At 38.4% G+C, this 22,467-nt stretch overlaps 5 non-coding genes and 44 pseudogenes across 5 annotated transcripts; all 49 read right to left on the reverse strand.

Annotated features, from left to right (window-relative positions):
- Positions 1-949: 949 nt before the first annotated feature.
- Positions 950-1,067, reverse strand: LOC121221271 (uncharacterized; annotated as a pseudogene).
- Positions 1,068-1,444: 377 nt separating this feature from the next.
- On the reverse strand, positions 1,445-1,560 carry LOC121221354 (uncharacterized; annotated as a pseudogene).
- A 445-nt stretch (positions 1,561-2,005) lies between these two features.
- LOC121221339 (uncharacterized) lies at positions 2,006-2,124 on the reverse strand (annotated as a pseudogene).
- A 183-nt stretch (positions 2,125-2,307) lies between these two features.
- LOC121221290 (uncharacterized) lies at positions 2,308-2,426 on the reverse strand (annotated as a pseudogene).
- Positions 2,427-2,801: 375 nt separating this feature from the next.
- Positions 2,802-2,920, reverse strand: LOC121221784 (uncharacterized; annotated as a pseudogene).
- Positions 2,921-3,367: 447 nt separating this feature from the next.
- Positions 3,368-3,487, reverse strand: LOC121221245 (uncharacterized; annotated as a pseudogene).
- A 184-nt stretch (positions 3,488-3,671) lies between these two features.
- LOC121221940 (uncharacterized) lies at positions 3,672-3,790 on the reverse strand (annotated as a pseudogene).
- A 377-nt stretch (positions 3,791-4,167) lies between these two features.
- LOC121221762 (uncharacterized) lies at positions 4,168-4,286 on the reverse strand (annotated as a pseudogene).
- Positions 4,287-4,733: 447 nt separating this feature from the next.
- LOC121221281 (uncharacterized) lies at positions 4,734-4,853 on the reverse strand (annotated as a pseudogene).
- Positions 4,854-5,037: 184 nt separating this feature from the next.
- On the reverse strand, positions 5,038-5,156 carry LOC121221997 (uncharacterized; annotated as a pseudogene).
- Positions 5,157-5,534: 378 nt separating this feature from the next.
- LOC121221813 (uncharacterized) lies at positions 5,535-5,653 on the reverse strand (annotated as a pseudogene).
- Positions 5,654-6,101: 448 nt separating this feature from the next.
- LOC121221234 (uncharacterized) lies at positions 6,102-6,221 on the reverse strand (annotated as a pseudogene).
- A 183-nt stretch (positions 6,222-6,404) lies between these two features.
- On the reverse strand, positions 6,405-6,523 carry LOC121221230 (uncharacterized; annotated as a pseudogene).
- Positions 6,524-6,900: 377 nt separating this feature from the next.
- Positions 6,901-7,019, reverse strand: LOC121221785 (uncharacterized; annotated as a pseudogene).
- A 752-nt stretch (positions 7,020-7,771) lies between these two features.
- On the reverse strand, positions 7,772-7,890 carry LOC121221941 (uncharacterized; annotated as a pseudogene).
- Positions 7,891-8,268: 378 nt separating this feature from the next.
- On the reverse strand, positions 8,269-8,387 carry LOC121221763 (uncharacterized; annotated as a pseudogene).
- Positions 8,388-8,834: 447 nt separating this feature from the next.
- LOC121221360 (uncharacterized) lies at positions 8,835-8,954 on the reverse strand (annotated as a pseudogene).
- A 183-nt stretch (positions 8,955-9,137) lies between these two features.
- LOC121221311 (uncharacterized) lies at positions 9,138-9,256 on the reverse strand (annotated as a pseudogene).
- Positions 9,257-9,635: 379 nt separating this feature from the next.
- LOC121221644 (5S ribosomal RNA) lies at positions 9,636-9,754 on the reverse strand. The gene has a single exon (XR_005919031.1). It is a non-coding gene; the product is annotated as a 5S ribosomal RNA (ribosomal RNA).
- A 445-nt stretch (positions 9,755-10,199) lies between these two features.
- On the reverse strand, positions 10,200-10,319 carry LOC121221925 (uncharacterized; annotated as a pseudogene).
- Positions 10,320-10,502: 183 nt separating this feature from the next.
- Positions 10,503-10,621, reverse strand: LOC121221942 (uncharacterized; annotated as a pseudogene).
- A 374-nt stretch (positions 10,622-10,995) lies between these two features.
- LOC121221645 (5S ribosomal RNA) lies at positions 10,996-11,114 on the reverse strand. Its single transcript, XR_005919032.1, has one exon. It is a non-coding gene; the product is annotated as a 5S ribosomal RNA (ribosomal RNA).
- Positions 11,115-11,688: 574 nt separating this feature from the next.
- On the reverse strand, positions 11,689-11,807 carry LOC121221943 (uncharacterized; annotated as a pseudogene).
- A 377-nt stretch (positions 11,808-12,184) lies between these two features.
- On the reverse strand, positions 12,185-12,303 carry LOC121221782 (uncharacterized; annotated as a pseudogene).
- A 163-nt stretch (positions 12,304-12,466) lies between these two features.
- Positions 12,467-12,585, reverse strand: LOC121221313 (uncharacterized; annotated as a pseudogene).
- A 164-nt stretch (positions 12,586-12,749) lies between these two features.
- On the reverse strand, positions 12,750-12,869 carry LOC121221990 (uncharacterized; annotated as a pseudogene).
- A 184-nt stretch (positions 12,870-13,053) lies between these two features.
- Positions 13,054-13,172, reverse strand: LOC121221231 (uncharacterized; annotated as a pseudogene).
- A 378-nt stretch (positions 13,173-13,550) lies between these two features.
- LOC121221825 (uncharacterized) lies at positions 13,551-13,669 on the reverse strand (annotated as a pseudogene).
- A 163-nt stretch (positions 13,670-13,832) lies between these two features.
- On the reverse strand, positions 13,833-13,951 carry LOC121221314 (uncharacterized; annotated as a pseudogene).
- A 164-nt stretch (positions 13,952-14,115) lies between these two features.
- On the reverse strand, positions 14,116-14,234 carry LOC121221986 (uncharacterized; annotated as a pseudogene).
- A 673-nt stretch (positions 14,235-14,907) lies between these two features.
- On the reverse strand, positions 14,908-15,026 carry LOC121221666 (5S ribosomal RNA). Its single transcript, XR_005919053.1, has one exon. It is a non-coding gene; the product is annotated as a 5S ribosomal RNA (ribosomal RNA).
- Positions 15,027-15,767: 741 nt separating this feature from the next.
- Positions 15,768-15,886, reverse strand: LOC121221978 (uncharacterized; annotated as a pseudogene).
- A 377-nt stretch (positions 15,887-16,263) lies between these two features.
- LOC121221846 (uncharacterized) lies at positions 16,264-16,380 on the reverse strand (annotated as a pseudogene).
- A 447-nt stretch (positions 16,381-16,827) lies between these two features.
- On the reverse strand, positions 16,828-16,947 carry LOC121221991 (uncharacterized; annotated as a pseudogene).
- A 182-nt stretch (positions 16,948-17,129) lies between these two features.
- Positions 17,130-17,248, reverse strand: LOC121221979 (uncharacterized; annotated as a pseudogene).
- A 375-nt stretch (positions 17,249-17,623) lies between these two features.
- Positions 17,624-17,741, reverse strand: LOC121221749 (uncharacterized; annotated as a pseudogene).
- A 448-nt stretch (positions 17,742-18,189) lies between these two features.
- On the reverse strand, positions 18,190-18,309 carry LOC121221992 (uncharacterized; annotated as a pseudogene).
- A 183-nt stretch (positions 18,310-18,492) lies between these two features.
- Positions 18,493-18,611, reverse strand: LOC121221980 (uncharacterized; annotated as a pseudogene).
- Positions 18,612-18,987: 376 nt separating this feature from the next.
- LOC121221828 (uncharacterized) lies at positions 18,988-19,105 on the reverse strand (annotated as a pseudogene).
- Positions 19,106-19,268: 163 nt separating this feature from the next.
- On the reverse strand, positions 19,269-19,386 carry LOC121221326 (uncharacterized; annotated as a pseudogene).
- A 164-nt stretch (positions 19,387-19,550) lies between these two features.
- LOC121221993 (uncharacterized) lies at positions 19,551-19,670 on the reverse strand (annotated as a pseudogene).
- A 183-nt stretch (positions 19,671-19,853) lies between these two features.
- On the reverse strand, positions 19,854-19,972 carry LOC121221981 (uncharacterized; annotated as a pseudogene).
- A 375-nt stretch (positions 19,973-20,347) lies between these two features.
- On the reverse strand, positions 20,348-20,466 carry LOC121221646 (5S ribosomal RNA). The gene has a single exon (XR_005919033.1). It is a non-coding gene; the product is annotated as a 5S ribosomal RNA (ribosomal RNA).
- A 163-nt stretch (positions 20,467-20,629) lies between these two features.
- On the reverse strand, positions 20,630-20,747 carry LOC121221315 (uncharacterized; annotated as a pseudogene).
- Positions 20,748-20,910: 163 nt separating this feature from the next.
- On the reverse strand, positions 20,911-21,030 carry LOC121221933 (uncharacterized; annotated as a pseudogene).
- Positions 21,031-21,214: 184 nt separating this feature from the next.
- LOC121221982 (uncharacterized) lies at positions 21,215-21,333 on the reverse strand (annotated as a pseudogene).
- Positions 21,334-21,708: 375 nt separating this feature from the next.
- LOC121221647 (5S ribosomal RNA) lies at positions 21,709-21,827 on the reverse strand. Its single transcript, XR_005919034.1, has one exon. It is a non-coding gene; the product is annotated as a 5S ribosomal RNA (ribosomal RNA).
- A 163-nt stretch (positions 21,828-21,990) lies between these two features.
- Positions 21,991-22,109, reverse strand: LOC121221996 (uncharacterized; annotated as a pseudogene).
- A 159-nt stretch (positions 22,110-22,268) lies between these two features.
- LOC121221277 (uncharacterized) lies at positions 22,269-22,387 on the reverse strand (annotated as a pseudogene).
- Between the last annotated feature and the right edge of the window lie 80 nt (positions 22,388-22,467).

The following is a 22,467-nucleotide window of genomic DNA, read 5'->3' on the forward strand; positions in this document are numbered from 1 at the left end:
CCTAGCCTCCTTAGTGCTCGATTTGAATGGCAAATCGTCCAAATAAGTTTCAAATTATTATTCAAATTAAAAACTAATAGCTAACCACACGTTAGAAAATTCTGTAAAAAAACTATATGAAGTAAAAGGGAGGTGCAACACGAGACTTCCAGGAGGTCACCAATCCTAGTACTACTCTCGCCCAAAGCACGCTTAGCTACTCTAGCGCAATTCGGCAAATAATGTTTTTAAATTATTTATTTCGTAAATGAAAATAAGTAATTAGTTACACCAGTGTAGAAAATTCAACAAGAAACAAGTTTATATGAAATAAAACAGGAGGGTGCAATACGAGGACTTCCCTGGAGGTCACCCAACCCTAATACTAATCTTCCCCAGGACACTTAACTGCGGAGTTCTGATGGGATCCGTACATTAGCGCTGGTATGATCTCGATTTTGATATGATCCAGGTGCATAAAAAGATTGCGGTATCGTCAACATCGCCCAGTAACTTGAATCTAATGTATAATAGATGGTTGCCACTTATCTCGAATATTATAAATTATGATTGCGCCTCGAATTGAATGCAAATCGACAAATAACGCAAAAGCAAATTACTATTAGTTCACCACGTGTAGAAAATTAACTAAAAAAAATTTTGTATGAAATAAAATTAGAGGGTTGCAACACGAGGACTCCCAGGAAGGTCACCCATCCTTGTACTACTATTCAAGCACGCTATAGGAGTTCTGATGGATCCTGTGTATTACTGCTGGTATGATCACACCATCAACTCTACACAATCTATTTATATAAACGCTGCCCTATCGCACTTGCGTCTCGAATTTGAATGCAAATTCGAAAAAATAACGTTTCAAATTATTTATTTCGCAAAACGCAAATTACTATTTAGTTACACCACGTGTAGAAAATTTAACTAAAAAAACTTTATATGAAAGAAAATTGGAGAGGTGCAACACGAGGATTCCCAGAAGGTCACCTATCATAATACTACTATCCCGCAAGCACGCTTAACTACGGAGTTCTGATGGGATCCTATGGATTACTGCTGGTATGATTACACCCTTCAACTCTTATGCAATCTATTTATATAAACCCTACCTCCTATCGCACTTGTGGCTCGAATTTGAATGCAAATTCGTCCAAATAACGTTTCAAATTATTTATTTCGCAAAATTAAAATAACTAATTAGCTAAACCACGTTTAGAAAATTCTAGTAAAAAAACATTATATGAAGTAAAATCGGAGGGGTGCAACACGAGGACTTCCCAGGAGGTCACCAATCTAGTACTACTCTCACCCAAGCACGCTTAACTACTCTAGCGCAAATTCGGCCAAATAATGTTTTAAATTATTTATTTCGTAAAATGAAAATAAGTAATTAGTTACACCACGTGTACAAAATGCAACGAAAAACAAGTTTATATGAAATAAAACAGGAGGGGTGCAGTACGAGGACTTCCCTGGAGGTCACCCAACTATACTAATCTCGCCAAGTACACTTAACTGCGGAGTTCTGATGGGATCCGGTACATTAGCGCTGGTATGATCAAGCCCATCAACTCTTGCGCAATCTATTTATGTAAAGGCTACCCTTTATCGCACTTGCGCCTCGAATTTGAATGCAAATTGACCAAATAACGCAAAACGTAAATAACTAATTAGTTACACCACGTTTAGAAAAATCAACTAAAAAAATTTATATGAAATAAAATGGGATGGGTGCAACACGAGGCCATTACAGGAGGTCAGCCATCCTAGTACGACTCTTGCCCAAGCATGCTTAACTGTGGAGTTTTGATATGATCCGGTGCATTAGTGTTGGTATCGTCCCACCCGTTAACTCTTGCGCAATTTATTTATATAAAGGCTGCCCCTTATCGCACTTGCGCCTCGAATTTGAATGCAAATTCGACCAAATAACGCAAAACGCAAATTACTAATTAGTTTCACCACGTGTAGAAAATTTAACTAAAAAAAATTTATATGAAATAAAATTGGAGGGTTGCAACACGAGGACCTCCCAGGAAGGTCACCCATCCTTGTACTACTATCTCACAAGCACGCTTCACTACGGAGTTCGATGGGATCCTGTGTATTACTGCTGGTATGATCACACCCGTCAACTCTTACACAATCTATTTATATAAAGGCTGCCCCCTATGCACTTGCGTCTCGAATTTGAATGCAAATTCGAAAAAATAACGTTTCAAATTATTTATTTCGCAAAACGCAAATTACTATTTAGTTACACCACGTGTAGAAAATTTAACTAAAAAAAACTTTATATGAAATAAAATTGGAGAGGTGCAACACGAGGACTTCCTAGAAGGTCACCTATCATAATACTACTATCCCGCAAGCACGCTTAACTACGGAGTTCTGATGGGATCCTATGGATTACTGCTGGTATGATTACACCCGTCAACTCTTACGCAATCTATTTATATAACCCTACCTCCTATCGCACTTGTGGCTCGAATTTGAATGCAAATTCGTCCAAATAACGTTTCAAATTATTTATTTCGCAAAATTAAAATAACTAATTAGCTAAACCACGTTTAGAAAATTCTAGTAAAAAAACATTATATGAAGTAAAATGGGAGGGGTGCAACACGAGGACTTCACAGGAGGTCACCAATCCTAGTACTACTCTCCCCAAGCACGCTTAACTACTCTAGCGCAAATTCGGCAAATAATGTTTTAAATTATTTATTTCGTAAAATGAAAATAAGTAATTAGTTACACCACGTGTACAAAATGCAACGAAAAACAAGTTTATATGAAATAAAACAGGAGGGGTGCAATACGAGGACTTCCCTGGAGGTCACCCAACCTAATACTAATCTCGCCCAAGTACACTTAACTGCGGAGTTCTGATGGGATCCGGTACATTAGCGCTGGTATGATCGAGCCGATCAACTCTTGCGCATCTATTTATATAAAGGCTACCCTTTATCGCACTTGCGCATCGAATTTGAATGCAAATTCGACCAAATAAAGCAAAACGTAAATAACTAATTAGTTACACCACGTTTAGAAAAATCAACTAAAAAAACTTTATATGAAATAAAATGGGAGGGGCGCAACACGAGGCCATTACAGGAGATCAGCCATCCTAGTACGACTCTTGCCCAAGCATGCTTAACTGTGGAGTTTTGATATGATCCGGTGCATTAGTGATGGTATCGTCCCACCCGTTAACTCTTGCGCAATTTATTTATATAAAGGCTGCCCCTTATCGCACTTGCGCCTCGAATTTGAATGCAAATTCGACCAAATAACGCAAAATGCAAATTATTAATTAGTTTCACCACGTGTAGAAAATTTAACTTAAAAAAACTTTATATGAAATAGAATTGGAGGGTTGCAACACGAGGACCTCCCAGGAAGGTCACCCATCCTTGTACTACTATCTCACAAGCATGCTTAACTACGGAGTTCTGATGGGATCCTGTGCATTACTACTGGCATGATCACACCCGTCAACTCTTACACAATCTATTTATATAAAGGTTGCCCCCTATCGCACTTGCGTCTTGAATTTGAATGCAAATTCGAAAAAATAACGTTTCAAATTATTTATTTCGCAAAACGCAAATTACTATTTAGTTACACCACGTGTAGAAAATTTAACTAAAAAAAACTTTATATGAAATAAAATTGGAGAGGTGCAACACGAGGACTTCCCAGAAGGTCACCTATCATAATACTACTATCCCGCAAGCACGCTTAACTACGGAGTTCTGATGGGATCCTATGCATTACTGCTGGTATGATTACACCTGTCAACTCTTACGCAATCTATTTATATAAACCCTACCTCCTATCGCACTTGTGCCTCGAATTTGAATGCAAATTCGTCCAAATAACGTTTCAAATTATTTATTTTGCAAAATTAAAATGACTAATTAGCTAAACCACGTTTAGAAAATTCTAGTAAAAAAACATTATATGAAGTAAAATCGGAGGGGTGCAACACGAGGACTTCCCAGGAGGTCACCAATCCTAGTACTACTCTCGCCCAAGCACGCTTAACTACTCTAGCGCAAATTCGGCCAAATAATGTTTTAAATTATTTATTTGTAAAATGAAAATAAGTAATTAGTTACACCACGTGTACAAAATGCAACGAAAAACAAGTTTATATGAAATAAAACAGGAGGGGTGCAATACGAGGACTTCCCTGGAGGTCACCCAACCTAGTACTAATCTCGCCCAAGTACACTTAACTGCGGAGTTCTGATGGGATCCGGTACATTAGCGCTTGTATGATCGAGCCCATCAACTCTTGCGCCATCTATTTATATAAAGGCTACCCTTTATCGCACTTGCGCCTCGAATTTGAATGCAAATTCGACCAAATAACGCAAAACGTAAATAACTAATTCGTTACACCACATTTAGAAAAATCAACTAAAAAAACTTTATATGAAATAAAATGGGAGGGGTGCAACACGAGGCCATTACAGGAGATAGCCATCCTAGTACGACTCTTGCCCAAGCATGCTTAACTGTGGAGTTTTGATATGATCCGGTGCATTAGTGTTGGTATGGTCGCACCCGTTAACTCTTGCGCAATTTATTTATATAAAGGCTGCCCCTTATCGTACTTGCGCCTCTAATTTTAATGCAAATTCGACCAAATAACGCAAAATGCAAATTATTAATTAGTTTCACCACGTGTAGAAAATTTAACTAAAAAAAATTTTATATGAAATAAAATTGGAGGGTTGCAACACGAGGACCTCCCAGGAAGGTCACCCATCCTTGTACTACTATCTCACCAGCACGCTTCACTACGGAGTTCCGATGGGATCCTGTGTATTACTGCTGGTATGATCACACCCGTCAACTCTTACACAATCTATTTATATAAAGGTTGCCCCCTATCGTACTTGCGTCTCGAATTTGAATGCAAATTCGAAAAAATAACGTTTCAAATTATTTATTTCGCAAAAAGCAAATTACTATTTAGTTACACCACGTGTAGAAAATTTAACTAAAAAAAACTTTATATGAAATAAAATTGGAGAGGTGCAACACGAGGACTTCCCAGAAGGTCACCTATCATAATACTACTATCCCGCAAGCACGCTTCACTACGGAGTTCTGATGGGATCCTATGCATTACTGCTGGTATGATTACACCTGTCAACTCTAACGCAATCTATTTATATAAACCCTACCTCCTATCGCACTTGTGGCTCGAATTTGAATGCAAATTCGTCCAAATAACGTTTCAAATTATTTATTTCGCAAAATTAAAATGACTAATTAGCTAAACCACGTTTAGAAAATTCTAGAAAAAAAACATTATATGAAGTAAAATGGGAGGGGTGCAACACGAGGACTTCCCAGGAGGTCACCAATCCTAGTACTACTCTCGCCCAAGCACGCTTAACTACTCTAGCGCAAATTCGGCCAAATAATGTTTTAAATTATTTATTTTGTAAAATGAAAATAAGTAATTAGTTACACCACGTGTACAAAATGCAACGAAAAACAAGTTTATATGAAATAAAACAGGAGGGGTGCAGTACGAGGACTTCCCTGGAGGTCACCCAACCTAATACTAATCTCGCCCAAGTACACTTAACTGCGGAGTTCTGATGGGATCCGATACATTAGCGCTGGTATGATCGAGCCCATCAACTCTTGCGCAATCTATTTATGTAAAGGCTACCCTTTATCGCACTTGCGCCTCGAATTTGAATGCAAATTTGACCAAATAACGCAAAACGTAAATAACTAATTAGTTACACCACGTTTAGAAAAATCAACTAAAAAAAATTTATATGAAATAAAATGGGATGGGTGCAACACGAGGACATTACAGGAGGTCAGCCATCCTAGTACGACTCTTGCCCAAGCATGCTTAACTGTGGAGTTTTGATATGATCCGGTGCACTAGTGTTGGTATCGTCCCACCCGTTAACTCTTGCGCAATTTATTTATATAAAGGCTGCCCCTTATCGCACTTGCGCCTCGAATTTGAATGCAAATTCGACCAAATAACGCAAAATGCAAATTACTAATTAGTTTCACCACGTGTAGAAAATTTAACTAAAAAAAATTTTATATGAAATAAAATTGGAGGGTTGCAACACGAGGACCTCCCAGGAAGGTCACCCATCCTTGTACTACTATCTCACAAGCACGCTTCACTACGGAGTTCCGATGGGATCCTGTGTATTACTGCTGGTATGATCACACCCGTCAACTCTTACACAATCTATTTATATAAAGGCTGCCCCTATCGCACTTGCGTCTCGAATTTGAATGCAAATTCGAAAAAATAACGTTTCAAATTATTTATTTCGCAAAACGCAAATTACTATTTAGTTACACCACGTGTAGAAAATTTAACTAAAAAAAACTTTATATGAAATAAAATTGGAGAGGTGCAACACGAGGACTTCCCAGAAGGTCACCTATCATAATACTACTATCCCGCAAGCACGCTTAACTACGGAGTTCTGATGGGATCCTATGGATTACTGCTGGTATGATTACACCCGTCAACTCTTACGCAATCTATTTATATAAACCCTACCTCCTATCGCACTTGTGGCTCGAATTTGAATGCAAATTCGTCCAAATAACGTTTCAAATTATTTATTTCGCAAAATTAAAATAACTAATTAGCTAAACCACGTTTAGAAAATTCTAGTAAAAAAACATTATATGAAGTAAAATGGGAGGGGTGCAACACGAGGACTTCACAGGAGGTCACCAATCCTAGTACTACTCTCCCCAAGCACGCTTAACTACTCTAGCGCAAATTCGGCCAAATAATGTTTTAAATTATTTATTTCGTAAAATGAAAATAAGTAATTAGTTACACCACGTGTACAAAATGCAACGAAAAACAAGTTTATATGAAATAAAACAGGAGGGGTGCAATACGAGGACTTCCCTGGAGGTCACCCAACCTAATACTAATCTCGCCCAAGTACACTTAACTGCGGAGTTCTGATGGGATCCGGTACATTAGCGCTGGTATGATCGAGCCGATCAACTCTTGCGCCATCTATTTATATAAAGGCTACCCTTTATCGCACTTGCGCCTCGAATTTGAATGCAAATTCGACCAAATAAAGCAAAACGTAAATAACTAATTAGTTACACCACGTTTAGAAAAATCAACTAAATAAACTTTATATGAAATAAAATGGGAGGGGCGCAACACGAGGCCATTACAGGAGATCAGCCATCCTAGTACGACTCTTGCCCAAGCATGCTTAACTGTGGAGTTTTGATATGATCCGGTGCATTAGTGATGGTATCGTCCCACCCGTTAACTCTTGCGCAATTTATTTATATAAAGGCTGCCCCTTATCGCACTTGCGCCTCGAATTTGAATGCAAATTCGACCAAATAACGCAAAATGCAAATTATTAATTAGTTTCACCACGTGTAGAAAATTTAACTTAAAAAAACTTTATATGAAATAGAATTGGAGGGTTGCAACACGAGGACCTCCCAGGAAGGTCACCCATCCTTGTACTACTATCTCACAAGCACGCTTAACTACGGAGTTCTGATGGTATCCTGTACATTACTGCTGGCATGATCACACCCGTCAACTCTTACACAATCTATTTATATAAAGGCTGCCCCCTATCGCACTTGCGTCTTGAATTTGAATGCAAATTCGAAAAAATAACGTTTCAAATTATTTATTTCGCAAAACGCAAATTACTATTTAGTTACACCACGTGTAGAAAATTTAACTAAAAAAAACTTTATATGAAATAAAATTGGAGAGGTGCAACACGAGGACTTCCCAGAAGGTCACCTATCATAATACTACTATCCCGCAAGCACGCTTAACTACGGAGTTCTGATGGGATCCTATGCATTACTGCTGGTATGATTACACCTGTCAACTCTTACGCAATCTATTTATATAAACCCTACCTCCTATCGCACTTGTGCCTCGAATTTGAATGCAAATTCGTCCAAATAACGTTTCAAATTATTTATTTCGCAAAATTAAAATGACTAATTAGCTAAACCACGTTTAGAAAATTCTAGTAAAAAAACATTATATGAAGTAAAATGGGAGGGGTGCAACACGAGGACTTCCCAGGAGGTCACCAATCCTAGTACTACTCTCGCCCAAGCACGCTTAACTACTCTAGCGCAAATTCGGCCAAATAATGTTTTAAATTATTTATTTTGTAAAATGAAAATAAGTAATTAGTTACACCACGTGTACAAAATGCAACGAAAAACAAGTTTATATGAAATAAAACAGGAGGGGTGCAATACGAGGACTTCCCTGGAGGTCACCCAACCTAGTACTAATCTCGCCCAAGTACACTTAACTGCGGAGTTCTGATGGGATCCGGTACATTAGCGCTTGTATGATCGAGCCCATCAACTCTTGCGCCATCTATTTATATAAAGGCTACCCTTTATCGCACTTTGCCTCGAATTTGAATGCAAATTCGACCAAATAACGCAAAACGTAAATAACTAATTCGTTACACCACATTTAGAAAAATCAACTAAAAAAACTTTATATGAAATAAAATGGGAGGGGTGCAACACGAGGCCATTACAGGAGATTAGCCATCCTAGTACGACTCTTGCCCAAGCATGCTTAACTATGGAGTTTTGATATGATCCGGTGCATTAGAGTTGGTATGGTCGCACCCGTTAACTCTTGCGCAATTTATTTATATAAAGGCTGCCCCTTATCGTACTTGCGCCTCTAATTTTAATGCAAATTCGACCAAATAACGCAAAATGCAAATTATTAATTAGTTTCACCACGTGTAGAAAATTTAACTAAAAAAAATTTTATATGAAATAAAATTGGAGGGTTGCATCACGAGGACCTCCCAGGAAGGTCACCCATCCTTGTACTACTATCTCACCAGCACGCTTCACTACGGAGTTCCGATGGGATCCTGTGTATTACTGCTGGTATGATCACACCCGTCAACTCTTACACAATCTATTTATATAAAGGTTGCCCCCTATCGCACTTGCGTCTCGAATTTGAATGCAAATTCAAAAAATAACGTTTCAAATTATTTATTTCGCAAAACGCAAATTACTATTTAGTTACACCACGTGTAGAAAATTTAACTAAAAAAAACTTTATATGAAATAAAATTGGAGAGGTGCAACACGAGGACTTCCCAGAAGGTCACCTATCATAATACTACTATCCCGCAAGCACGCTTAACTACGGCGTTCTGATGGGATCCTATGCATTACTGCTGGTATGATTACACCCGTCAAGTCTTACGCAATCTATTTATATAAACCCTACCTCCTATCGCACTTGTGGCTCGAATTTGAATGCAAATTCGTCCAAATAACGTTTCAAATTATTTATTTCGCAAAATTAAAATGACTAATTAGCTAAACCACGTTTAGAAAATTCTAGAAAAAAAACATTATATGAAGTAAAATGGGAGGGGTGCAACACGAGGACTTCCCAGGAGGTCACCAATCCTAGTACTACTCTCGCCCAAGCACGCTTAACTACTCTAGCGTAAATTCGGCCAAATAATGTTTTAAATTATTTATTTCGTAAAATGAAAATAAGTAATTAGTTACACCACGTGCAGAAAATGCAACGAAAAACAAGTTTATATGAAATAAAAACAGGAGGGGTGCAATACGAGGACTTCCCTGGAGGTCACCCAACCTAGTACTAATCTCGCCCAAGTACACTTAACTGCGGAGTTCTGATGGGATCCGGTACATTAGCGCTGGTATGATCGAGCCCATCAACTCTTGCGCCATCTATTTATATAAAGGCTACCCTTTATCGCACTTGCGCCTCGAATTTGAATGCAAATTCGACCAAATAACGCAAAACGTAAATACTAATTAGTTACACCACATTTAGAAAAATCAACTAAAAAAACTTTATATGAAATAAAATGGGAGGGGTGCAACACGAGGCCATTACAGGAGATCAGCCATCCTAGTACGACTCTTGCCCAAGCATGCTTAACTGTGGATTTTGATATGATCCGGTGCATTAGTGTTGGTATCGTCCCACCCGTTAACTCTTGCGGAATTTATTTATATAAAGGCTGCCCCTTATCGCACTTGCGCCTCGAATTTGAATGCAAATTCGACCAAATAACGCAAAATGCAAATTTTAATTAGTTTCACCACGTGTAGAAAATTTAACTAAAAAAAACTTTATATGAAATAGAATTGGAGGGTTGCAACACGAGGACCTCCCAGGAAGGTCACCCATCCTTGTACTACTATCTCACAAGCACGCTTAACTACGGAGTTCTGATGGGATCCTGTGCATTACTGCTGGTATGATCACACCCGTCAACTCTTACACAATCTATTTATATAAAGGCTGCCCCTATCGCACTTGCGTCTCGAATTTGAATGCAAATTCGAAAAAATAACGTTTCAAATTATTTATTTCGCAAAACGCAAATTACTATTTAGTTACACCACGTGTAGAAAATTTAACTAAAAAAAACTTTATATGAAATAAAATTGGAGAGGTGCAACACGAGGACTTCCCAGAAGGTCACCTATCATAATACTACTATCCCGCAAGCACGCTTAACTACGGAGTTCTGATGGGATCCTATGCATTACTGCTGGTATGATTACACCTGTCAACTCTACGCAATCTATTTATATAAACCCTACCTCCTATCGCACTTGTGGCTCGAATTTGAATGCAAATTCGTCCAAATAACGTTTCAAATTATTTATTTGCAAAATTAAAATGACTAATTAGCTAAACCACGTTTAGAAAATTCTAGAAAAAAACATTATATGAAGTAAAATGGGAGGGGTGCAACACGAGGACTTCCCAGGAGGTCACCAATCCTAGTACTACTCTCGCCCAAGCACGCTTAACTACTCTAGCGTAAATTCGGCCAAATAATGTTTTAAATTATTTTTTTCGTAAAATGAAAATAAGTAATTAGTTACACCCGTGTAGAAAATGCAACGAAAAAAAAGTTTATATGAAATAAAACAGGAGGGGTGCAATACGAGGACTTCCCTGGAGGTCACCCAACCTAGTACTAATCTCGCCCAAGTACACTTAACTGCGGAGTTCTGATGGGATCCGGTACATTAGCGCTGGTATGATCGAGCCCATCAACTCTTGCGCCATCTATTTATATAAAGGCTACCCTTTATCGCACTTGCGCCTCGAATTTGAATGCAAATTCGACCAAATAACGCAAAACGTAAATATCTAATTAGTTACACATTTAGAAAAATCAAATAAAAAAACTTTATATGAAATAAAATGGGAGGGTGCAACACGAGGCCATTACAGGAGATCAGCCATCCTAGTACGACTCTTGCCCAAGCATGCTTAACTGTGGAGTTTTGATATGATCCGGTGCATTAGTGTTGGTATCGTCCACCCGTTAACTCTTATCGCACTTGCGCCTCGAATTTGAATGCAAATTCGACCAAATAACGCTTAACTACGGAGTTCTGATAGGATCCTGTGCATTACTGCTGGTATGATCACACCCGTCAACTCTTACACAATCTATTTATATAAAGGCTGCCCCCTATCGCACTTGCGTCTCGAATTTGAATGCAAATTCGAAAAAATAAGGTTTCAAATTATTTATTTCGCAAAACGCAAATTACTATTTAGTTACACCACGTGTAGAAAATTTAACTAAAAAAAACTTTATACGAAATAAAATTGGAGAGGTGCAACACGAGGACTTCCCAGAAGGTCACCTATCATAATACTACTATCCCGCAAGCACGCTTAACTACGGAGTTCTGATGGGATCCTATGCATTACTGCTGGTATGATTACACCTGTCAACTCTAACGCAATCTATTTATATAAACCCTACCTCCTATCGCACTTGTGCCTCGAATTTGAATGCAAATTCGTCCAAATAACGTTTCAAATTATTTATTTCGCAAAATTAAAATGACTAATTAGCTAAACCACGTTTAGAAAATTCTAGTAAAAAAACATTATATGAAGTAAAATGGGAGGGGTGCAACACGAGGACTTCCCAGGAGGTCTCCAATCCTAGTACTACTCTCGCCCAAGCACGCTTAACTACTCTAGCGCAAATTCGGCCAAATAATGTTTTAAATTATTTATTTCGTAAAATGAAAATAGTAATTAGTTACACCACGTGTACAAAATGCAACGAAAGACAAGTTTATATGAAATAAAACAGGAGGGGTGCAATACGAGGACTTCCCTGGAGGTCACCCAACCTAGTACTAATCTCGCCCAAGTACACTTAACTGCGGAGTACTGATGGGATCCGATACATTAGCGCTGGTATGATCGAGCCCATCAACTCTTGCGCCATCTATTTATATAAAGACTACCCTTTATCGCACTTGCGCCTCGAATTTGAATACAAATTCGACCAAATAACGCAAAACGTAAATAACTAATTAGTTACACCACATTTAGAAAAATCAACTAAAAAAACTTTATATAAATAAAATGGGAGGGGTGCAACACGAGGCCATTACAGGAGATCAGCCATCCTAGTACGACTCTTGCCCAAGCATGCTTAACTGTGGAGTTTTGATATGATCCGGTGCATTAGTGTTGGTATGGTCGCACCCGTTAACTCTTGCGCAATTTATTTATATAAAGGCTGCCCCTTATCGTACTTGCGCCTCGAATTTGAATGCAAATTGACCAAATAACGCAAAATGCAAATTATTAATTAGTTTCACCACGTGTAGAAAATTTAACTAAAAAAAACTTTATATGAAATAAAATTGGAGGGTTGCAACACGAGGACCTCCCAGGAAGGTCACCCATCCTTGTACTACTATCTCACAAGCACGCTTCACTACGGAGTTCTGATGGGATCCTGTGTATTACTGCTGGTATGATCACACCCGTCAACTCTTACACAATCTATTTATATAAAGGCTGCCCCCTATCGCACTTGCGTCTCGAATTTGAATGCAAATTCGAAAAAATAACGTTTCAAATTATTTATTTCGCAAAACGCAAATTACTATTTAGTTACACCACGTGTAGAAAATTTAACTAAAAAAAACTTTATACGAAATAAAATTGGAGAGGTGCAACACAAGGACTTCCCAGAAGGTCACCTATCATAATACTACTATCCCGCAAGCACGCTTAACTACGGAGTTCTGATGGGATCCTATGCATTACTGCTGGTATGATTACACATGTCAACTCTAACGCAATCTATTTATATAAACCCTACCTCCTATCGCACTTGTGCCTCGAATTTGAATGCAAATTTGTCCAAATAACGTTTCAAATTATTTATTTCGCAAAATTAAAATGACTAATTAGCTAAACCACGTTTAGAAAATTCTAGTAAAAAAACATTATATGAAGTAAAATGGGAGGGGTGCAACACGAGGACTTCCCAGGAGGTCTCCAATCCTAGTACTACTCTCGCCCAAGCACGCTTAACTACTCTAGCGCAAATTCGGCCAAATAATGTTTTAAATTATTTATTTCGTAAAATGAAAATAAGTAATTAGTTACACCACCTGTACAAAATGCAACGAAAGACAAGTTTATATGAAATAAAACAGGAGCGGTGCAATACGAGGACTTCCCTGGAGGTCACCCAACCTAGTACTAATCTCGCCCAAGTACACTTAACTGCGGAGTACTGATGGGATCCGATACATTAGCGCTGGTATGATCGAGCCCATCAACTCTTGCGCCATCTATTTATATAAAGACTACCCTTTATCGCACTTGCGCCTCGAATTTGAATACAAATTCGACCAAATAACGCAAAACGTAAATAACTAATTAGTTACACCACATTTAGAAAAATCAACTAAAAAAACTTTATATAAATAAAATGGGAGGGGTGCAACACGAGGCCATTACAGGAGATCAGCCATCCTAGTACGACTCTTGCCCAAGCATGCTTAACTGTGGAGTTTTGATATGATCCGGTGCATTAGTGTTGGTATGGTCGCACCCGTTAACTCTTGCGCAATTTATTTATATAAAGGCTGCCCTTATCGTACTTGCGCCTCGAATTTGAATGCAAATTCGACCAAATAACGCAAAATGCAAATTATTAATTAGGTTCACCACGTGTAGAAAATTTAACTAAAAAAAACTTTATATGAAATAAAATTGGAGGGTTGCAACACGAGGACCTCCAGGAAGGTCACCCATCCTTGTACTACTATCTCACAAGCACGCTTCACTACGGAGTTCTGATGGGATCCTGTGTATTACTGCTGGTATGATCACACCCGTCAACTCTTACACAATCTATTTATATAAAGGTGCCCCCTATCGCACTTGGTCTCGAATTTGAATGCAAATTCGAAAAAATAACGTTTAAATTATTTATTTCGCAAAACGCAAATTACTATTTAGTTACACCACGTGTAGAAAATTTAACTAAAAAAACTTTATATGAAATAAAATTGGAGAGGTGCAACACGAGGACTTCCCAGAAGGTCACCTATCATAATACTACTATCCGCAAGCACGCTTAACTACGGAGTTCTGATGGGATCCTATGCATTCTGCTGGTATGATTACACCCGTCAACTCTTACGCAATCTATTTATATAAACCCTACCTCCTATCGCACTTGTGCCTCGAATTTGAATGCAAATTCGTCCAAATAACGTTTCAAATTATTTATTTCGCAAAATTAAAATGACTAATTAGCTAAACCACGTTTAGAAAATTCTAGAAAAAAACATTATATGAAGTAAAATGGGAGGGGTGCAACACGAGGACTTCCCAGGAGGTCACCAATCCTAGTACTACTCTCGCCCAAGCACGCTTAACTACTCTAGCGAAATTCGGCCAAATAATGTTTTAAATTATTTATTTCGTAAAATGAAAATAAGTAATTAGTTACACCACGTGTACAAAATGCAACGAAAAACAAGTTTATATGAAATAAAACAGGAGGGGTGCAATACGAGGACTTCCCTGGAGGTCACCCAACCAAGTACTAATCTCGCCCAAGTACACTTAACTGCGGAGTTCTGATGGGATCCGGTACATTAGCGCTGGTATGATCGAGCCCATCAACTCTTGCGCCATCTATTTATATAAAGGCTACCCTTTATCGCACTTGCGCCTCGAATTTGAATGCAAATTCGACCAAATAACGCAAAACGTAAATACTAATTAGTTACACCACATTTAGAAAAATCAACTAAAAAAACTTTATATGAAATAAAATGGGAGGGGTCAACACGAGGCCATTACAGGAGATCAGCCATCCAGTACGACTCTTGCCCAAGCATGCTTAATGTGGAGTTTTGATATGATCCGGTGCATTAGTGTTGGTATCGTCCCACCCGTTAACTCTTGCGCAATTTATTTATATAAGGCTGCCCCTTATCCACTTGCGCCTCGAATTTGAATGCAAATTCGACCAAATAACGCAAAATGCAAATTATTAATTAGTTTCACCACGTGTAGAAAATTTAACTAAAAAAAACTTTATATGAAATAGAATTGGAGGGTTGAACAGAGGACCTCCCAGGAAGGTCACCCATCCTTGTACTACTATCTCACAAGCACGCTTCCTCGGAGTTCTGATGGGATCCTGTGTATTACTGCTGGTATGATCACACCCGTCAACTCTTACACAATCTATTTATATAAAGGCTGCCCCCTATCCACTTGCGTCTCGAATTTGAATGCAAATTCGAAAAAATAACGTTTCAAATTATTTATTTCGCAAAACGCAAATTACTATTTAGTTACACCACGTGTAGAAAATTTAAGTAAAAAAAACTTTATATGAAATAAAATTGGAGAGGTGCAACACGAGGACTTCCCAGAAGGTCACCTATCATAATACTACTATCCCGCAAGCACGCTTAACTACGGAGTTCTGATGGGATCCTATGCATTACTGCTGGTATGATTACACCCGTCAACTCTTACGCAATCTATTTATATAAACCCTACCTCCTATCGCACTTGTGCCTCGAATTTGAATGCAAATTCGTCCAAATAACGTTTCAAATTATTTATTTCGAAAAATTAAAATGACTAATTAGCTAAACCACGTTTAGAAAATTCTAGTAAAAAAACATTATATGAAGTAAAATGGGAGGGGTGCAACACGAGGACTTCCCAGGAGGTCACCAATCCTAGTACTACTCTCGCCCAAGCACGCTTATCTACTCTAGCGCAAATTCGGCCAAATAATGTTTTAAATTATTTATTTCGTAAAATGAAAATAAGTAATTAGTTACACCACGTGTAGAAAATGCAACGAAAACAAGTTTATATGAAATAAAACAGGAAGGGTGCAATACGAGGATTCCCTGGAGGTCACCCAACCTAATACTAATCTCGCCCAAGTACACTTAACTGCGGAGTTCTGATGGGATCCGGTAATTAGCGCTGGTATGATCGAGCCCATCAACTCTTGCGCCATCTATTTATATAAAGGCTACCCTTTATCGCACTTGCGCCTCGAATTTGAATGCAAATTCGACCAAATAACGCAAAACGTAAATAACTAATTAGTTACACCACGTTTAGAAAAATCAACTAAAAAAACTTTATATGAAATAAAATGGGAGGGGTGCAACACGAGGCCGTTACAGGAGGTCAGCCATCCTAGTACGACTCTTGCCCAAGCATGCTTAACTGTGGAGTTTTGATATGATCCGGTGCATTAGTGTTGGTATCGTCCCACCCGTTAACTCTTGCGCAATTTATTTATATAAAGGCTGCCCCTTATCGCACTTGCGCCTCGAATTTGAATGCAAATTCGACCAAATAACGCAAAATGCAAATTATTAATTAGTTTCACCACGTGTAGAAAATTTAACTAAAAAAAATTTATATGAAATAGAATTGGAGGGTTGCAACACGAGGACCTCCCAGGAAGGTCACCCATCCTTGTACTACTATCTCACAAGCACGCTTCACTACGGAGTTCTGATGGGATCCTGTGTATTACTGCTGGTATGATCACACCCGTCAACTCTTACACAATCTATTTATATAAAGGCTGCCCCCTATCCACTTGCGTCTGAATTTGAATGCAAATTCGAAAAAATAACGTTTCAAATTATTTATTTCGCAAAACGCAAATTACTATTTAGTTACACCACGTGTAGAAAATTTAAGTAAAAAAAACTTTATATGAAATAAAATTGGAGAGGTGCAACACGAGGACTTCCCAGAAGGTCACCTATCATAATACTACTATCCCGCAAGCACGCTTAACTACGGAGTTCTGATGGGATCCTATGCATTACTGCTGGTATGATTACACCCGTCAACTCTTACGCAATCTATTTATATAAACCCTACCTCCTTCGCACTTGTGCCTCGAATTTGAATGCAAATTCGTCCAAATAACGTTTCAAATTATTTATTTCGAAAATTAAAATGACTAATTAGCTAAACCACGTTTAGAAAATTCTAGTAAAAAAACATTATATGAAGTAAAATGGAGGGGTGCAACACGAGGACTTCCCAGGAGGTCACCAATCCTAGTACTACTCTCGCCCAAGCACGCTTATCTACTCTAGCGCAAATTCGGCCAAATAATGTTTTAAATTATTTATTTCGTAAAATGAAAATAAGTAATTAGTTACACCACGTGTAGAAAATGCAACGAGAAACAAGTTTATATGAAATAAAACAGGAAGGGTGCAATACGAGGATTCCCTGGAGGTCACCCAACCTAATACTAATCTCGCCCAAGTACACTTAACTGCGGAGTTCTGATGGGATCCGGTACATTAGCGCTGGTATGATCGAGCCCATCAACTCTTGCGCCATCTATTTATATAAAGGCTACCCTTTATCGCACTTGCGCCTCGAATTTGAATGCAAATTCGACCAAATAACGCAAAACGTAAATAACTAATTAGTTACACCACGTTTAGAAAAATCAACTAAAAAAACTTTATATGAAATAAAATGGGAGGGGTGCAACACGAGGCCGTTACAGGAGGTCAGCCATCCTAGTACGACTCTTGCCCAAGCATGCTTAACTGTGGAGTTTTGATATGATCCGGTGCATTAGTGTTGGTATCGTCCCACCCGTTAACTCTTGCGCAATTTATTTATATAAAGGCTGCCCCTTATCGCACTTGCGCCTCGAATTTGAATGCAAATTCGACCAAATAACGCAAAATGCAAATTATTAATTAGTTTCACCACGTGTAGAAAATTTAACTAAAAAAAACTTTATATGAAATAGAATTGGAGGGTTGCAACACGAGGACCTCCCAGGAAGGTCACCCATCCTTGTACTACTATCTCACAAGCACGCTTCACTACGGAGTTCTGATGGGATCCTGTGTATTACTGCTGGTATGATCACACCCGTCAACTCTTACACAATCTATTTATATAAAGGCTGCCCCCTATCCACTTGCGTCTCGAATTTGAATGCAAATTCGAAAAAATAACGTTTCAAATTATTTATTTCGCAAAACGCAAATTACTATTTAGTTACACCACGTGTAGAAAATTTAAGTAAAAAAAACTTTATATGAAATAAAATTGGAGAGGTGCAACACGAGGACTTCCCAGAAGGTCACCTATCATAATACTACTATCCCGCAAGCACGCTTAACTACGGAGTTCTGATGGGATCCTATGCATTACTGCTGGTATGATTACACCCGTCAACTCTTACGCAATCTATTTATATAAACCCTACCTCCTTTCGCACTTGTGCCTCGAATTTGAATGCAAATTCGTCCAAATAACGTTTCAAATTATTTATTTCGAAAAATTAAAATGACTAATTAGCTAAACCACGTTTAGAAAATTCTAGTAAAAAAACATTATATGAAGTAAAATGGGAGGGGTGCAACACGAGGACTTCCCAGGAGGTCACCAATCCTAGTACTACTCTCGCCCAAGCACGCTTAACTACTCTAGCGCAAATTCGGCCAAATAATGTTTTAAATTATTTATTTCGTAAAATGAAAATAAGTAATTAGTTACACCACGTGTAGAAAATGCAACGAAAACAAGTTTATATGAAATAAAACAGGAGGGTGCAATACGAGGACTTCCCTGGAGGTCACCCAACCTATACTAATCTCGCCCAAGTACACTTAACTGCGGAGTTCTGATGGGATCCGGTACATTAGCGCTGGTATGATCGAGCCCATCAACTCTTGCGCCATCTATTTATATAAAGGCTACCCTTTATCGCACTTGCGCCTCGAATTTGAATGCAAATTCGACCAAATAACGCAAAACGTAAATAACTAATTAGTTACACCACGTTTAGAAAAATCAACTAAAAAAACTTTATATGAAATAAAATGGGAGGGTGCAACACGAGGCCTTACAGGAGGTCAGCCATCCTAGTACGACTCTTGCCCAAGCATGCTTAACTGTGGAGTTTTGATATGATCCGGTGCATTAGTGTTGGTATCGTCCCACCCGTTAACTCTTGCGCAATTTATTTATATAAAGGCTGCCCCTTATCGCACTTGCGCCTCGAATTTGAATGCAAATTCGACCAAATAACGCAAAATGCAAATTATTAATTAGTTTCACCACGTGTAGAAAATTTAACTAAAAAAAATTTATATGAAATAGAATTGGAGGGTTGCAACACGAGGACCTCCCAGGAAGGTCACCCATCCTTGTACTACTATCTCACAAGCACGCTTCACTACGGAGTTCTGATGGGATCCTGTGTATTACTGCTGGTATGATCACACCCGTCAACTCTTACACAATCTATTTATATAAAGGCTGCCCCCTATCGCACTTGCGTCTCGAATTTGAATGCAAATTCGAAAAAATAACGTTTCAAATTATTTATTTCGCAAAACGCAAATTACTATTTAGTTACACCACGTGTAGAAAATTTAATAAAAAAAACTTTATATGAAATAAAATTGGAGAGGTGCAACACGAGGACTTCCCAGAAGGTCACCTATCATAATACTACTATCCCGCAAGCACGCTTAACTACGGAGTTCTGATGGGATCCTATGCATTACTGCTGGTATGATTACACCCGTCAACTCTTACGCAATCTATTTATATAAACCCTACCTCCTATCGCACTTGTGCCTCGAATTTGAATGCAAATTCGTCCAAATAACGTTTCAAATTATTTATTTCGAAAATTAAAATGACTAATTAGCTAAACCACGTTTAGAAAATTCTAGTAAAAAACATTATATGAAGTAAAATGGGAGGGGTGCAACACGAGGACTTCCCAGGAGGTCACCAATCCTAGTACTACTCTCGCCCAAGCACGCTTAACTACTCTAGCGCAAATTCGGCCAAATAATGTTTTAAATTATTTATTTCGTAAAATGAAAATAAGTAATTAGTTACACCACGTGTAGAAAATGCAACGAAAACAAGTTTATATGAAATAAAACAGGAGGGGTGCAATACGAGGACTTCCCTGGAGGTCACCCAACCTAGTACTAATCTCGCCCAAGTACACTTAACTGCGGAGTTCTGATGGGATCCGGTACATTAGCGCTGGTATGATCGAGCCCATCAACTCTTGCGCATCTATTTATATAAAGGCTACCCTTTATCGCACTTGCGCCTCGAATTTGAATGCAAATTCGACCAAATAACGCAAAACGTAAATAACTAATTAGTTACACCACGTTTAGAAAAATCAACTAAAAAAACTTTATATGAAATAAAATGGGAGGGGTGCAACACGAGGCCTTACAGGAGGTCAGCCATCCTAGTACGACTCTTGCCCAAGCATGCTTAACTGTGGAGTTTTGATATGATCCGGTGCATTAGTGTTGGTATCGTCCCACCCGTTAACTCTTGCGCAATTTATTTATATAAAGGCTGCCCCTTATCGCACTTGCGCCTCGATTTGAATGCAAATTCGACCAAATAACGCAAAATGCAAATTATTAATTAGTTTCACCACGTGTAGAAAATTTAACTAAAAAAACTTTATATGAAATAGAATTGGAGGGTTGCAACACGAGGACCTCCCAGGAAGGTCACCCATCCTTGTACTACTATCTCACAAGCACGCTTAACTACGGAGTTCTGATGGGATCCTGTGTATTACTGCTGGTATGATCACACCCGTCAACTCTTACACAATCTATTTATATAAAGGCTGCCCCCTATCGCACTTGCGTCTCGAATTTGAATGCAAATTCGAAAAAATAACGTTTCAAATTATTTATTTCGCAAAACGCAAATTACTATTTAGTTACACCACGTGTAGAAAATTTAACTAAAAAAAACTTTATATGAAATAAAATTGGAGAGGTGCAACACGAGGACTTCCCAGAAGGTCACCTATCATAATACTACTATCCCGCAAGCACGCTTAACTACGGAGTTCTGATGGGATCCTATGCATTACTGCTGGTATGATTACACCCGTCAACTCTTACGCAATCTATTTATATAAACCCTACCTCCTATCGCACTTGTGCCTCGAATTTGAATGCAAATTCGTCCAAATAACGTTTCAAATTATTTATTTCGAAAATTAAAATGACTAATTAGCTAAACCACGTTTAGAAAATTCTAGTAAAAAAACATTATATGAAGTAAAATGGGAGGGGTGCAACACGAGGACTTCCCAGGAGGTCACCAATCCTAGTACTACTCTCGCCAAGCACGCTTAACTACTCTAGCGCAAATTCGGCCAAATAATGTTTTAAATTATTTATTTCGTAAAATGAAAATAAGTAATTAGTTACACCACGTGTAGAAAATGCAACGAAAACAAGTTTATATGAAATAAAACAGGAGGGGTGCAATACGAGGACTTCCCTGGAGGTCACCCAACCTAGTACTAATCTCGCCCAAGTACACTTAACTGCGGAGTTCTGATGGGATCCGGTACATTAGCGCTGGTATGATCGAGCCCATCAACTCTTGCGCATCTATTTATATAAAGGCTACCCTTTATCGCACTTGCGCCTCGAATTTGAATGCAAATTCGACCAAATAACGCAAAACGCAAATAACTAATTAGTTACACCACGTTTAGAAAAATCAACTAAAAAAACTTTATATGAAATAAAATGGGAGGGGTGCAACACGAGGCCTTTACAGGAGGTCAGCCATCCTAGTACGACTCTTGCCCAAGCATGCTTAACTGTGGAGTTTTGATATGATCCGGTGCATTAGTGTTGGTATGGTCCCACCCGTTAACTCTTGCGCAATTTATTTATATAAAGGCTGCCCCTTATCGCACTTGGCCTCGATTTGAATGCAAATTCGACCAAATAACGCAAAACGCAAATTATAATTAGTTTCACCACGTGTAGAAAATTAACTAAAAAAACTTTATATGAAATAAATTGGAGGGTTGCAACACGAGGACCTCCCAGGAAGGTCACCCATCCTGTACTACTATCTCACAAGCACGCTTAACTACGGAGTTCTGATGGGATCCTGTGTATTACTGCTGGTATGATCACACCCGTCAACTCTTACACAATCTATTTATATAAAGGCTGCCCCCTATCGCACTTGCGTCTCGAATTTGAATGCAAATTCGAAAA

This window comes from Gossypium hirsutum, chromosome D09 (assembly GCF_007990345.1).
Source record: "Gossypium hirsutum isolate 1008001.06 chromosome D09, Gossypium_hirsutum_v2.1, whole genome shotgun sequence".
Lineage (NCBI taxonomy): Eukaryota > Viridiplantae > Streptophyta > Magnoliopsida > Malvales > Malvaceae > Gossypium > Gossypium hirsutum.